Raw genomic sequence first — 15112 nt, 5'->3', positions numbered from 1 at the left:
ACGGCTATCTTGCATTTGGTCACATGATTCCTCTCAGCCAATCAAGTGATAACAGCCTCCATTTCAGACTCTCTCCAAAACCAATTCACGGGAGCTGCCATCTTGGATATAATCACCTGATACATCTCAGCAACTCAGAGTGCTGCATCTGCCCAGTTGACTGCAGTCCAATCAGGAATCAACAACAACTATAAAAGGACTTCCTGGAGCCCTTACCTGTTGCCAGTGCAACGTTGTATTTCAGACGCCAACCTGGTTCGCAGGAGTTTGCAATCTTGTTATCTCTCTTGCTACAGTCTTGCTATTAATCCAGCTCTGACAGTGCAGTCTGCATTCTGTCTCCAGTCCCATTCCAGTTACAGGATTTCGGTTACAGTGATTCACTTCCAGCGATCTGGTTACAGCATTCCAATTGCAGTCCAGTTACAGCTGTCCACTTCTATCATTCCGATTCCAGTACGATTACAGAGATCCACTTCCAGCATTTTGAATACAGCATTCTTGTTAAAGCATTCCGGTTCCAGTCCGGTTGCAGCAATCCTCTTCCAGCATTCCAGTTACTCCATTCCATTTAAAGTGCGGTCCAGCAGTAAAGATCCTGTTTGTTCTCCTTTGCTAGTGTAATCACCATTTGCACCAGTCCTTTCACTGCATGCAGAGGAACATTATCAGGCCACCCAGCTTTGTCCATGTAGCCATCAGTCCAGCTCCAGAGACACAACCCAATCTGGGTACAGACAGATCCTCAGGTGTGACACTATGTCAATCCCAATTGGCACTGGCAGACCAGAGGTGTGGAGTCTAATGAGTTCCCTGGTTTTCACCAATAAGGATGGGCTTAGCTGCTGGGAACTTGCAGTTCGCAGCTCTCTGGACTGCTTTAGGATGTGACAATAGGGAAAAAGAGAGGTACCTTGAGATGCAGTCAACCAGGGACTGATACACGGAAGATCAGCAGCCGTAGTCCAAAACAGACAAGGTTCTGTACACAGGAGATCAGCAGCACTTGGTCAGAAACAGGCAGAGTTCAGTACACAGTAGATCAGTAGCACAAGGTCAGAAACAGGCAGAATTCGGTACAGAGGAAATCAGCAGCACTTGGTCAGAAACAGGCAGAGTTTGGTACACAGGGGATCACAAGGAGTAGTAAAGGGAGTCAGTAGCTCGACAAACTAGTTGCACTGATACTGTGCAAGTGTCAGTGCCAGCATTATATAGAAGACATTTGAAAAGAACGCCCCGACAGCTCGGAGAGGACAGCGCTGGAGCGTGGGGGAGGTAAGTCTGTTACATCTACTTTAAGAGAACATTTTCTCCAATGCAGATCAGCAAAGTGTTTAGATCTCAAAGAGGTTTGCTTGAGGGACACATGCACCTTCTCCCAAATCCAATAACATTATAATTAAATATATAATCAAAGTTCACACTTTAAGTGAGACTGAACATCTAAAGTACTGTAAAAATACCTGAAGATAACTACAATTGCATTGAGATGTACTAAATCTGTCCCATTGCAGATAAGATGTAATAGCTGTTTTATTGAGCAGAAACTTGTGGAGTAGCATTTTGTCTAAAATAAGAAATAAGCTAAAAAGTAGGAAAGGGGGTTCCGTTTATTCAAATAATTATGGACATAAACAACGGACCTTGTGATATAATGCAGTACTAATGCGAACCAATCGCGATCGAGCTAGTATTATATCTCACGACACCACCACCAGCCATACAGCCCTCAGTAAGTCACGTTCACGTGACGAAATGTGTTGTCAACACCCCTACATCACACCAGGAAATGGTCACGTGCACTCTATGCTGGAACGCAAACTGACTTCGGGACCTCACCACCCAACAACGCTGCACCTTTTCACACACAAAGACATATCGGACCAGGCGAGTTCGGTAGCACTGGGATTTGTGAGATCGCCAACTGACTGCAAGTATTCTAAACTTTGGATACAAGTCTCTCCTTTCATTTCCCAATTCTATCAAACTAATTGGAAATCTGATATGAGATTTTGGCCATTTGAGAGAACCATCAACTGACTGCAATTATTAGCACTTGGATAAATCTCTCTTCTAGTATCTGGATCTATTAGAATCATTTGAAGTCTAGGTTTATCATGGATATAATTATCATAGACAATTTGGTTCATTGAATAGATGACTTTTATATTAGATGTATGTCAAGCATCTGTGCATTTGTAATATCTATATGCTTGTGTTTACCACATTTTAATAAATCATCTGTTATTAATACTGAGATTACATCAATTGATATACACAGTAGGAACTTATCTATCATTCTAATAAGCGCTGGTAATTTCTTTGAGTTGAAATGTCTAGATGAGAGACCAGCATTATTGTAGGCAAACTCTGCTCTTTGGAGGAGGGTATCGCAATTATCGTGGAATTTTGAGACATAAAGGTGGAGGAATTGTTCTAAGGTTTGATTTACCTGGCTTGTCCATTTGACTTTGGGTGGTAGGCAGAAGACAGACTGAGCTTGATTCTGAGCAGGGTGCAAAAGGATTTCCAGAAGGTAGCAACAACCTGGGAGCCATGGTCAAATACAATGTTAACAGGGAGTCCATTTAGCTGTAAGATATAATATGTGAAGAGGCCAAGGTTCTTGCACATGATAGTCCAGCTAGTGGTATGAAGTGGGTCATTTTACCCAGATTAGTGGTAGTCAATACACCAAATACCTAAATCCCGACAACTGTAAAAAACATTATACATGCAGCGGGTCCTCACACTGCCCCCTTAATGGTCTTACAAGTGACGTGAATCTGACTGTTGGGACGTCTGTTTGTGTGCATTGCGGTATGTCACTATTTATACACGTCTAATTTTAGTAATTTCAGAAATTACATCTGTCGCTTTTAAAATATTGTTGAAAGTCTTGTCTGGATTTACATACTCTGTTTTGCATACCCAACCCCTTTCCTGTGTATTGCAAATTGCCTGGCGCCAGACAAATTCATTTTGGAAAGTTGTTGAAGGCATAGAATTTTCTGCAAATATCTTTTGCATTAGCCTGTTCCTGCCGTATGTTGGCTGATTGGCACGATTATTGGACAAAAAAGCTCCAGTGTGTACCTAGCCTAAACAACATATTCTTTAATCAATACAAATGTCTAAAAAGCAACTGCACAAACAATACATCCCACCTGAACCAAATCACCTACCTTAACAAATCATGAATTCAAAAAGAGAGGATACTGCCTCTCTATTAATAAAAGATGCTAATGCCAGGTTGGAAATAATAAACCTAAATCAAGATATTCCCTGCATGTCAAAATATCTATTAAGGCCTATCTGCCACAATTGCCAAAACTCGCATTGTTTGAGCTTCTGAATCAGATTGCCTACCTTATCCCACTCCCACCTAAAGTAGTGGGAAACAAATTCTAGGTTCTGAAAACATATACATCTAGAAGCATGGCCTTGCTCTAAATATTGTCTCTCCATAGGTAATTTTATTTAGTCCTAACTGAGGAATTTTATATTTTTGAGCTGTCTCTCATATAAACACATTTCTATATTAGGTTTGACAAATATAAAATCCCTCTATTGCATTAACTCTAATTAATATATATATATATATATATATATATATACAAGTTAACCCGTGCATGATACTCATGCATTCTAGTCAAATCAAGATACTTAAGGTCTTAAAAAGGTTCTTGTCATGCATTTGGGCCTAGCCCAGGCCTCCTCAGGGGAAGAGTGTTACTTCCCGACGCAAGCGCCCTTTTTAATGTGTGTTCATGAGGTAAAATTACCTCACGAAAATGAGTTTGACCCCTCAACTCGTAAATTTAGCCTTTACTACCCCTCCCACGGGGGGAAGGGGGGATGATGGAAGTTAACTGACTTGACTATTCTAATTTTTTGTCAAATAATGTCAGTATACCAAATTTCAGGTCAATTGGATGAGCCCTTTCTGAGAAAATAGTTTTTTCCACACACACACACACACTAACGCACGCCTCTACACATGTGTGTTCATGAGGTAAAATTACCTCACGAAAATGAGTTTGAGCCCTACCAAATTTCAGCCCTTTTTGAATTTTTTTTTCCCACACACACTAAGAATTTAGTAGGTCAGTGTATAACCCTGCCCAGCAGGTGGCGCTGCAACTTGTTTTTTTTTCCACACACAGACAGACAGACGCCACTAAGCATTTATATATTATATATATATATATATATATATATATATATATATTACTAGAACAAAGCACAGGCGGGGCGCCTCATAGTGTTATACCAGGACAACAAGGAAAAAAATGTGTATGTATATGCGTACCGTCAGGTAAAGATGTATAATCTAGACTTGAGTGGATCCTCTTAGGGAGTTGTAATACTGAATCTCAGCTCAGGAACAATCCAAAGGCATGGAAAAAGGCAAACATAGTATAATATTGTAATGCAAAGGATAATGCACCACGTGAAACACCACAGAATGTTCAAAAAGGTGTGATATTCAAGAATGCACCAGGGTATATGTATAGAACAACGTAGCCCAAGAAAACACACACCACTTTGTGTATAGGTAATAATTCATATGCGTACCAGAAATATGAGCATAATAGCCAGAAGATGTTTTTCTTTAAAAGCAGCTGTATCTCATACAATGGATACCCAGGAATATGGGCAAAATAGCCAGAAGATGTTTCCTTTAAAAGCAGCTGTATCTCGTGCAATGGACACCGGGTCTCTGGTGTCTGCAGTCGCCACACTGTCAGCTCGTGTATTCCGCTGGTTTGAATGTAAATACCGTATTTATCGGCGTATAACACGCACAGGCGTATAACACGCATCTTCATTTTAAGAGGGAAATTTCAGGAAAAAAATTTAAATTTCTAAATAAAAACTTTGAAGCAAAATAAGGGTAGCTCAGAACTTTTTTTTTATTAATATTATTACCACTTATAAGGTAAATAATGTAAAAGGACAGTAAAAGCAACTGTTTTAACAAAAGAAACTTGGATATTTTGTTTTTACAAAAGTTTACTCAGAAATCACTATCTGGGAAACCAAGAAACTCTTCATCTTCACTGCTATTTTCAAAATCGCAATGAACACTGCTGCTTTCACTGCTACTATCTTCATAAATCAGCTCATCTTCTTCACCATCCAAAGCATTACTTATGCCACATTTCTTAAAAGATTTGATAACAATATCTTCTTTAACTGCGTCCCACGAAGTCTTTATCCACTGACAAACTTTTGAAATGCCAGGTCTTTTCATTCGCCCAGAATTTGTCATTTCATGTTGGTTTTCATCACACATGTATTTATTCCATTCTTCACGCATTACGGCTTTGAAGGGCTTGTTAATGCTAACATCCAATGGCTGCAATTGTGATGTAAGTCCTCCTGGAATGACAGCTATTTCTGTTTTGCATATTTGAAATTCTCTCTTTGTTGGTTCTGTAAGATGAGATCTGAATGAGTCCAGTACTAACAAGGATGGCTTCTTTAACAAAGCACCTGGGCGCTTCACCCACACATTTCTAATCCAAAGCTTCATGCCTTCTTCATCCATCCAACCTTTGGGATGAACATGCACCTGTATGCCACTTGGAATTTTCTCTTTAGGCAAAGTTTTCCTTTTAAAAATGACCAATGGTGGCAGCTTGTTTCCATCTGCAGTGACAGCAAGGACCACGGTATAATGATTTTTTTCATGCCCTGAAGTTTTAATTGTTACTGTCTTGGCACCTCTTGCTTCCACAGTTTTGTTTGAAGGAACATCGAAGGTGAGTGGTACTTCATCCATGTTGCCTATTTGACCAATTTCAAAATTTTTTCTTTTCCTTTGTTTGATAATAAACTTATGAAAATGTATTATCTTCTCTTCATAATCATCCGGCATACGCTGGGCAATCCTGGTTCTTGTTCGCATCCGAAGCTCATGCCTCTTCATGAATCTTTGGCACCATGATGCTGTTCCTTTGAAATCATGTATTTGCAACTCTTTGCTGATTTTCACTGCTTGAATAATGATCATTTTTGTTGATAAAGCAATACCAGCTTTTCTATGATTTACTACAAATTCCTTCACCTGTTCTTCTAATTTTGGCCATTTAACAATACCGCTGCGAAAATTGCATTTTGTTTTTGATAATGTCTTGAGTTTTTCTTCCATTTTTCGCCACTCTCGTATTGTGCATTCTGTTGGTGGCTCTCCAAAATGCCTTGCTGCAGCCCTATTTCCGTGTTGTTTGGCATATTCCACAACCTTCAACTTGAAAGCAGCTGTATATGCTCCACGCTTTTGTTTTAAATCCATTAGGGATACCAGTAGTCACACTGCAGTGGTATACTTTTTACCTAAGTTTAAATTTAAAAAAAGAGAATTAGACGTGAGGAAGGCGCGGCTTGCCGTTGCCTACTGATTGCTTCACACTCCACACGCTGCTACTGATCCACGCTGCTGTGCGGTATGTACGGAATATTACCGGTATATCGGCGGTGTATATGGTAAAAACATGGCTTCTTAACATTATATCGGCGTATAACACGCATACATCATTTGCCCCCTATTTTCAGGGGGAAAAAAGTGCGTGTTATACGCCGATAAATACGGTATCCGCCGGATATTTATAGTGTTATACCAGATATCCTGGTATAACACTATGAGGCGCCCCGCCTGTGCTTTGTTCTAGTGACTATTTTCTTCTGGATTGACCATCTGGATACAGGCTTCTACGTGGCTGCCACTCATACATGAGTGAAGTGATTGTGGACTTCTAATTACTAATTATTATTCTGATACTATATAGTATTGTGAACCTTTATATATAATACTAACTGATGTGGTGGACAGCGCCAGTGTATATCTATTGTTGTGGTAATATAAATATATATATATATATATATATATATATATATATATATATATATAATATATATATATATATATATATATATATATATAACTATATGCTAAGGATTGATACGCTATAATAAATAAATACTAATTTGCATTAATCTCATAGTGAGCAATTTAACTGGAAAATGCAGTCCAAGCAATGTGAGCATTCTCAAGCCGGCACTGAACTTTCTGTATTGCAGCCTTCATGACTCTAGCACAAGCTGTAAGATGAGAGGTAAATTATTTCAGTTATAACTTTATAGACATTGCTGGAATACTCATATTTTATGAGTAGTTTGCATAACGCTATACTTATGAGTTTGTGTGAACATAGATATGGAAACCTTAATGGACACTAGTTTATATTTCAAAATCTCTGTTCTTATTTGTGTTTTGATGTACTAAGACAATGGGCCTGATTTACTAAGGCACACAAAAGGAACACATTGAGCATGTTTTAAAAATCCAGCATACGTATTCAAATAAAATCGAATCCAAAGGAATATCACTTGTTGAATACGGGTGTAGATACGCTCTGCATACATGGCACTTGCTGTATTGAGACAGACACAACATTGCTGGATATGCTCACCTCTTTGTCTGTTTTACCCAGTTTGTTTATTAGTTTACTTTTTTGTCACCAAATGTAAAGCGCTATGAAATATGTTGGCGCTATATAAATAAATGATGATGATGATTTGCACAGTAAATATTTGGAATATAAAGTCCCAACAAAACATACAGAAAAAACTAAAAAAAATTGTAATTATCGTCACCTGTTAATGACAGTCATTGAAAACATTAATAACAGTTTTTTTTCAATGAAATACATTTATCAGGATGTTATTAATGTCTACTGTACATAAAATGCATTTTTACAGTTGCCCTTAATTGCAGGCACGTGTTCTAGTCTGAATACGCTACCATCATCACTATTGATTGACAGTTACACCTGACTTGTAGCTGATGCAAGTGATATGACTTAGAGATTTTGAAAGCATGAATCGGTTGCTGGTGCATGCGCTCGAGCTTGGCACACCCTTACTGTAAATTGACTACATGCATATCATCATCATTTATTTATATAGCGCCCAAATATTCTGTAGCGCTTTACAATTGGGGACAAATGCAGTAAACTAATAAACAAACTGGGTAAAACAGACAAAGAGGTGAGAAGGCCCTGCTCGCGAGCTTACAATCTATGGGACAATGGGAGTATGACACATGAGGTTAAGTCTACATTTTGCATTTCGGCCCAGCCAGACTGCGAAAAGTAAAAGTGACTAATAAGCTTAATGATCCTGTCACACAACAATGTTGATCAGGGGATATTTGTCTTGTGTGAAATTGTGTAATGGGTGGTAATAGGGTAATGTAGTGAGGTTAAGAGGATGGTTGAGAAATATTATAAGCTTGTCTGAAGAGGTGGGTTTTCAGAGAACGCTTGAAAGTTTGTAGACCAGAGGGGTGTCTTATTGTGCGAGGAAGGAGAGAATTCCATAGAGTGGGTGCAGCCTGAAAAAAGTCCTGTAGCCGAGAATGGGAGGATGTAATGAGGGTGGATGAGAGACGCAGATCTTCTGCAGAACGGAGTTGCCGAATTGGGAGATATTTTGAGACAAGAGAGGAGATGTATGTTGGTGCAGCTTTGTTGATGGCCTTGTAGGTTAGTAAAAGTATTTGATATTGGATTCGGTAGAAAACAGGCAACCAGTGTAGAGACATACAGAGTGATTCAACAGAGGATTAACGATTTGCAAGGAAAATCAATCTTGCCGCAGCGTGCAAAATAGATTGTAGGGATTTGAGTCTGTTTTGGGGAAGAACAGTAAGGAGGGAATTGCAATAGTCAATGCAGGAAATGATAAGTACATGAATTAAGGTTTTTGCAGTGTCTTGTGTGAGATATGTGCGAATTCTGGAAATGTTTTTTAGATGTATGTAACATAATTTAGATATAGAGTCAATGTGGGGAACAAAGGATAGGTGTGAGTCAAGGATTACACCTAGGTAGCGAGCTTGTGGGGTGGGATTTATGGTCATGTTATCAACAGAGATAGGAATGTCAGGTATGCTCTTGTTGGTGGGTGGGAATATTATTAACTTTGTTTTAGAAAAATTAGGTTTGAGTTGGCGAGAGGACATCCAAGATGAAATGGCAGAAAGACAGTCAGTTACATGGGACAACAAAGATGTCAAGAGATCAGGAGAGGATAGGTAAATTTGGGTATCATCCGCATGGAGATGATACTGAAATCCAAATGAACTTATTAGATTACCAAGAGAAGCAGTATAGATAGAGAACAGCAGAGGACCTAGCACTGAGCCTTGCGGTACTCCAACTGATAAAGGAAGCGGAGCAGAGGTGACCCCCAGAGAAATTAACAGTGAAAGAGCGATTAGAAAGGTAGGATGAGAACCAGGATTGAACAGTGTCTTGAAGACCTAGGGATTGCAGCGTTTGTATGAGAAGAGTGGTTAACAGTGTCAAATGCAGCCCAGAGATCCAGGAGAATTAGGAGAGAGTAATGGCGTTTAGTTTTAGCAGTGATCACATCATTGACAACCTTAGTCAACGCAGTCTCTGTGGAGTGTTGAGAACGAAAGCCAGACTGAAGAGGATCCAACAGTCTCTATAGAAGCTTGGAGGGGCAGAGGTGCTGAGAGAAAGTTTGGGTCAGAATCTTGTTTTTTTAGAATAGGAGTAATCACTGCGTGCTTGTAAAGTGATGAAAAGATGCCAGTAGAGAGCGAGAGATTACAGATTTTAGTTAGAGGTGAAATGAGCACAGGAGACAGAGATCTACCAATTTGCGAGGCAATAGGATCAAGAGGACAGGAGGTAGAATAGGAAGATACATAAACATGAGAGAAAAAAGACTAAGGCTTTTACTAAGGCAAGCCTTAGTAAAAGCCTTAGCGAAACGCGCGTCGGCGGATGCCGCGCTCGCTGCTCTGTCAAATTAAATTTAAGCTATTTAGCGATATAGAGGTTGTTTAGTTAGGAATCCTTTTATGCTGCTCGCTGAGTGAGAAATTGAGAGAAGCGAGACAGCCAGATGGAAGGATAGTAATAGCTAGCAGTGACAATCCTGATATACACTGAATATTTAGCGGGATGGTCCTAGTAACTATTACCCCACCACAATCTAATAGAAAACCTATCTAGAAAATAGCTAACCCGTTATTTAGGTTAATTCAGGGGTATGACCACCAGCTGTTTTAGAGGGAATAAGCTGGCACACAGTGGATAGAAGAAATATATTCAACACATAATAGTGTGTAATACCAGCAGCTCCTCTATAATCCTCATTAGTTCATTCCACCTTTGTTTCTGGTTAATAAGATGTAAGAATAAAAACTATTTTATGTTACACCAAGTCTTTCCAGAGGGATATGGTATGAATAGAACATTTAGTAACATGTTACACAATAAACTATCAAAGTAGATTCCTAATCAGAGCAGTGTCGCGGTTAGACAAACTAGCATTTGTCTTTTTAACAGTTATCTTTATTCATGGTGTTATTCATATACAAGTTTTATATTTCGCTAATGGAATGTTTTAACAATGAATTAATAAATGAGTATTTAACAGCATATTATGTATATAAATTAAAGAATTTCTGTCCATTTGAGTGCCCCACTTAGATCATTTCTTTTTTCTCTCATGTTTATGTTTCTAGTAAGCCTATGATCGGGTGCACCTAACCTCAGGTGGTATAGTCAATGCTATGTAGCCAGACTGATATATATATACCTAGAGGAATTATATGGACCACCTGGTGCGGTCTTTTTTCTAGTTGTAAACCAGAATAGGAAGATAAGAAGAGAGTAGAAATTTCTTCTTCATTTGTGGGGTCAAATGAAGAGAGGGTGTCAGAGGGTAGTGGTAAGGAATTGAGCTGATTGCTTGTCGAGGAAGAGGATACCTTTTCTAGTCTGATCTTATCAATCTTGTCCTTGAAGAAGGAAGCAAGATCCTTGGCACTGATAGTAGCTGAAGGGTTCGGGGTGGGAGGATTGAGAAGAGATTTAAATGTATTGAAGCATAGATAAGAGATTGGAAGTATGTTTGTTTTGCAGTTTCCAGAGCATTTCGATAAGAGTGGTAGATAGAAATATATGTGAAGAAGTCATTAGAGGTGCAAGATTTAAGCCAGTGACGTTCTGCCCATTACCCTCCCCGATCCGCTCATAAAATCGCAGCCTGTCGTAAGTGTCCTTTGCGCTCCAAGATGAATTGCATAGACATGTGTATCTGGTGTAGTTTGTTTCTGGGCATGCGCTGTGCAATTTAACACAAATATGGCAAGCATTCATGTACCTTAATGAATCAGGCCCAATGTGTTTTTTTACTTTTTTTTTTAAAATACAAGGGCATATGATGTTCACAAAATATATTATTTTTAAAATTGTTTAAATAAAGTGGAGTAAACAAAAGGAGAAAATCAGGAGGTTACATTAAGTGCTTGGAAGTGAGAAGCAATCTTCAAATGTATTTTCGCTACATATAGCCCTTAGATGAAAATATATATTGAAGTTTGTTTACAAAATAAAGCCATAGCAAGCTCTGTTTGTCATTATATATATATATATATATATATATATATATATATATATATATATATATATATATATATATAATTTATTGTGTCATGGGCTTAGGTAGTGAAAGCTGTGGGGGTAGACTGTGGTACCTTTCAATAAAGGAGTCTGTAACAGTACTCTGTATGAGAAGACAGGGAACATTATTTTTACATATTGCAAAATATATGTTTCTGGTCGCAGTTTAGTCCTCTGATCTATGAAGAACAATCTAACTGATCAATCATATCAGTTAGTTTGTTTTTTCAGTATGGATACTAATTTACTGTACTTGTCTTTTTATAGGGATTCAAACATTTTAATTTCTTCAACTTTCTTCTATGACAACTATATTATCTATTTTCTAGCCACAGCAGTGCTTCTCTCTAACAACTCTCTACTTGACGTGATAGAGCAAATATTGGACAAAACATGGGATGGAGCCATAACTTCTCCCAGTGAGTTGTGGGAGCCCATCTGCTGCTCTGCCTGGCTAATAACTTCCTCCCTGATTTATTTCCAGCATTGCTACAATTTGCAGGTCAGCAATAAAAACATGCCATCATTACTGATAGTATTGACGGCGGGTTTATATGATTTAAAGCAAAATATCCAACAGTGCCCTATTGTATTAGATTCTGACTTTATACATGTCTGTCGTGAACATAGGGAACTTAGTTATTTATAAGGGATGAATCCTAACTACAGTGTTAATATGTTCTATCAAATGAATCCATTGAAAAGTTCAGCTACGTAAGTGTAAAATGGGAAGACAGAAAGTTTGATGTAAATGTATTTGATGGCTTTGCACATTCCAGTGTGAGAAGATAAGAGTGTCATCTATGGTAGCTTCAAAGAACTCTTGCTCTGAGATATATCCTGACACAAGTTAGTTTTTGGACTCCTGAATAGACTTTGTGGGGTTGGTCACAGCTGGACATCCTTGTAGCCCAAGGCAGCATTTTGCAGGCCTATACAGGTATATAGAAATATGAGCTTCCAATGAAAATAATTCATATTTTGGGAAATCCGGGTGCCAATCAATACTGAGGAGCAGAAATCACACCAGAGTTGTGAATGACAGGTATGGGTGGTATCTGTGAACAGCTAAAATCACATATCTTTGGAAAAGGTATGTCACATTGTCATAATTTCATTGTATTTGGTATCAAAAGATGAACAGAGTCATAGGGGATTTATTAATGATAAAATTGGATCGATGTGACGCTCTACAGAAAAGTTAGATCACATAGTAGAATTGGTTAGTAAATCAGGCAACATGCAAATGGTAATTGAAAAAGTGTCATAGGCCACAACCCCCTGGGCGTAGAAAAAGGTGTGGAAGTGTCTTTAAAAGGCTGAGACCAGGTATAGCAAGGGGTCAGACTTTTTGGGAAATTAATTCACATTTATAAGCTGTCCATCTTCCTTGCCAATTTCCCATGGCACAGAGTATGCAATTCATGTAAGTGACACTCTGAAGGTAACCCCTTTTATTTTAAACTGTTTTGCTTGTGTATGTATCTCAATCTATTAATGGTTTATTAATTCCTTTTTATATCTGTATGCCCTGTACTTTTGTAGATTAAATCTATAATTTAATATGTTGCGTCCTTGATATTCTAACGAATCCATTAGCCTGTTTAGAAGAAATAGCTCAACCAAGTTAACCCTTTAAATGCCAATGTGTGATTTGTTAATACATTTGATTAACAAGCTTAGTGTGTGCTTGCATTTACATTTATGTAACAGTCTGGAGTCCCTTTGCTTGCTGGTGTGGGTCTTGCTGATAGCAAGAAGCCTTGTGTGCCAGTGTGGGACATATATTGTGGACCAGTGTGGGAGTATATTGGGGTCCTGTTGCCCGTATTCAATATGTGGTGGCAAACCTGAAGTGTGTGAGCGCTGTTTGGGGGCGATTCAGTAGGTCTATAACCTGTGAGATAGGTAAAGAGAGACTGCGAGCTGGAATCGTGTGACCTCATACAGTGAACACCCCCAAAGTCACAGCAGCTGAGAGCGTGTTCGTCATAATGACCATTACAAGATAAAAATGTTTAAACACCAGCAAAAATATTGTTATTAATGTTATTAACCTATCTCTCTGAATGGAATCGCTAAGTGTTACAAATCCCATATCCTTCCTTATGTGTTGTAATGTATTTTATGTCAATCAATATACTTCTTGTATTCAGAAAGAATAGTTGTAGAAAATACATACAAACCAATATTTCTGAACATCCTTTTTCTCTACAGCAAAACTGCTTCTGTAATCACTCATTATTATTATGATTATTATGATTATTATTATTATTATTATTATTATTATTATCATCTTTCATTTATAAGGTGCCACAAGAGATCTGCAGTGCCGTACATGACGTATAGAGGAGGCAATGATCCATAACACATTACATGATACATAAAAACAAAATACAAAGACCAGGCATACTGAATAAACAAATAATATACAGATAAAATAGTAATTTAGATCAAATTATTTATGGGACAGTGAGTGAGAGTTATGGTAATGGCCAATGTGAAGTAGATGTGGGCTCAGTCCTTAGGTTTCATAATAATCGCTCTGTTTACAGCATTGGTGTAAGCAGGCTGTAGTTCTGTAAGGTGGCCACCAATTAACATGGTACATGGTTTATACTTATTGACCTACATTGTGGACCCAGCAGTTTAACCACCACGGCACTTGTTGAAGAAATGGCGTGGAGAGGATTATTCCTACTCTGCTGATTTATTCTGCTCCTTGTATTTATTTTTTCATAATAATTATGAAGCTTGTGTTTTTAACGTGTATTTAATATGACTTCTTAAAGTTTAATTGATCTTTTAAGCCATTTTTTTTAATTATTTAAATTTTGCCATAATATTTTTGAAAGTTAGTAGTTTTCTTATTGATTTATATAACTGAACGGCTTTGGAGCTATTTTTTTTGTGGTCCAATAGAAACTATACTTGCACATTGGCAATTGGCAATAGTGTAGTACTCTAATTGATTATCAGTTACCCCAGCAATCACAGTTTCTGGATGTTAAGAGCCACGGCGGTGCCCAGCCGCCGCGACCCTTTCTTCCGCGTCCTGGCCATTGCTATGACGACCGGGACGTTACTTCCGGGTCTCGTCCCAGCCATTGCTTAGGCAATGGTCGGGACGCTGCAGGGCATAGCACCACATCCCGGCATTAGGTGCAGCCGGGCGCGCGAGCGCTAATGAGCAGAATGAGCAGGTGTTCTCAGTAGACAGCCCCTAGGGCTGGTTGTATCTTCTTTTCCGTTGGCCAGTATTGCTTTGTAAGGCAGGAAGGCTTAGCCTCCCTGGCGGTTATAGTTTATTTGGTGCTGTGCCTTAGCCTGCTCCTCTGCCTTCTTGGCGATTAACCTTTGGATTTGACTACCTGTGTATGACCCTTTTCCTGCTTCTGGATTCTGAGCCTTTGCCTGTGACATTGACCTATTGCCTGTTTCCTGATTCTAAACCCCTGCCTGTGACCTTTGACATATTGCCTGTACCCGGAATCCGAACCATTGCTTGTGATCCTGATTCATAGCCTGCCCCTGGATTCCAAACCATTGCCTGTGACCCTGACCATGCCAATACCTGACACCTCCTCTGGTGCTCCGTC

General features: G+C 38.7%; 1 long non-coding RNA gene across 1 annotated transcript in view; it reads left to right on the top strand.

The window, feature by feature from the left end:
- The first annotated feature begins 2773 nt into the window (after positions 1-2773).
- The window catches only part of LOC142099408 (uncharacterized), a 34009-nt gene continuing 21670 nt past the window's right edge, over positions 2774-15112 (top strand). Inside the window, exons 1-3 of the long non-coding RNA XR_012678538.1 lie at positions 2774-2823; positions 7014-7124; positions 11843-12015. This is a non-coding gene — a long non-coding RNA (uncharacterized LOC142099408). The remainder of the gene's footprint in view (positions 2824-7013; positions 7125-11842; positions 12016-15112) is intronic.

The sequence above is a fragment of the Mixophyes fleayi genome, chromosome 8 (genome assembly GCF_038048845.1).
Source record: "Mixophyes fleayi isolate aMixFle1 chromosome 8, aMixFle1.hap1, whole genome shotgun sequence".
NCBI classification, from domain to species: Eukaryota; Metazoa; Chordata; class Amphibia; order Anura; family Limnodynastidae; genus Mixophyes; species Mixophyes fleayi.
The sequence above is the reverse complement of the archived record's forward strand: the minus strand, read 5'-3'. Positions and strand labels throughout refer to the sequence as shown.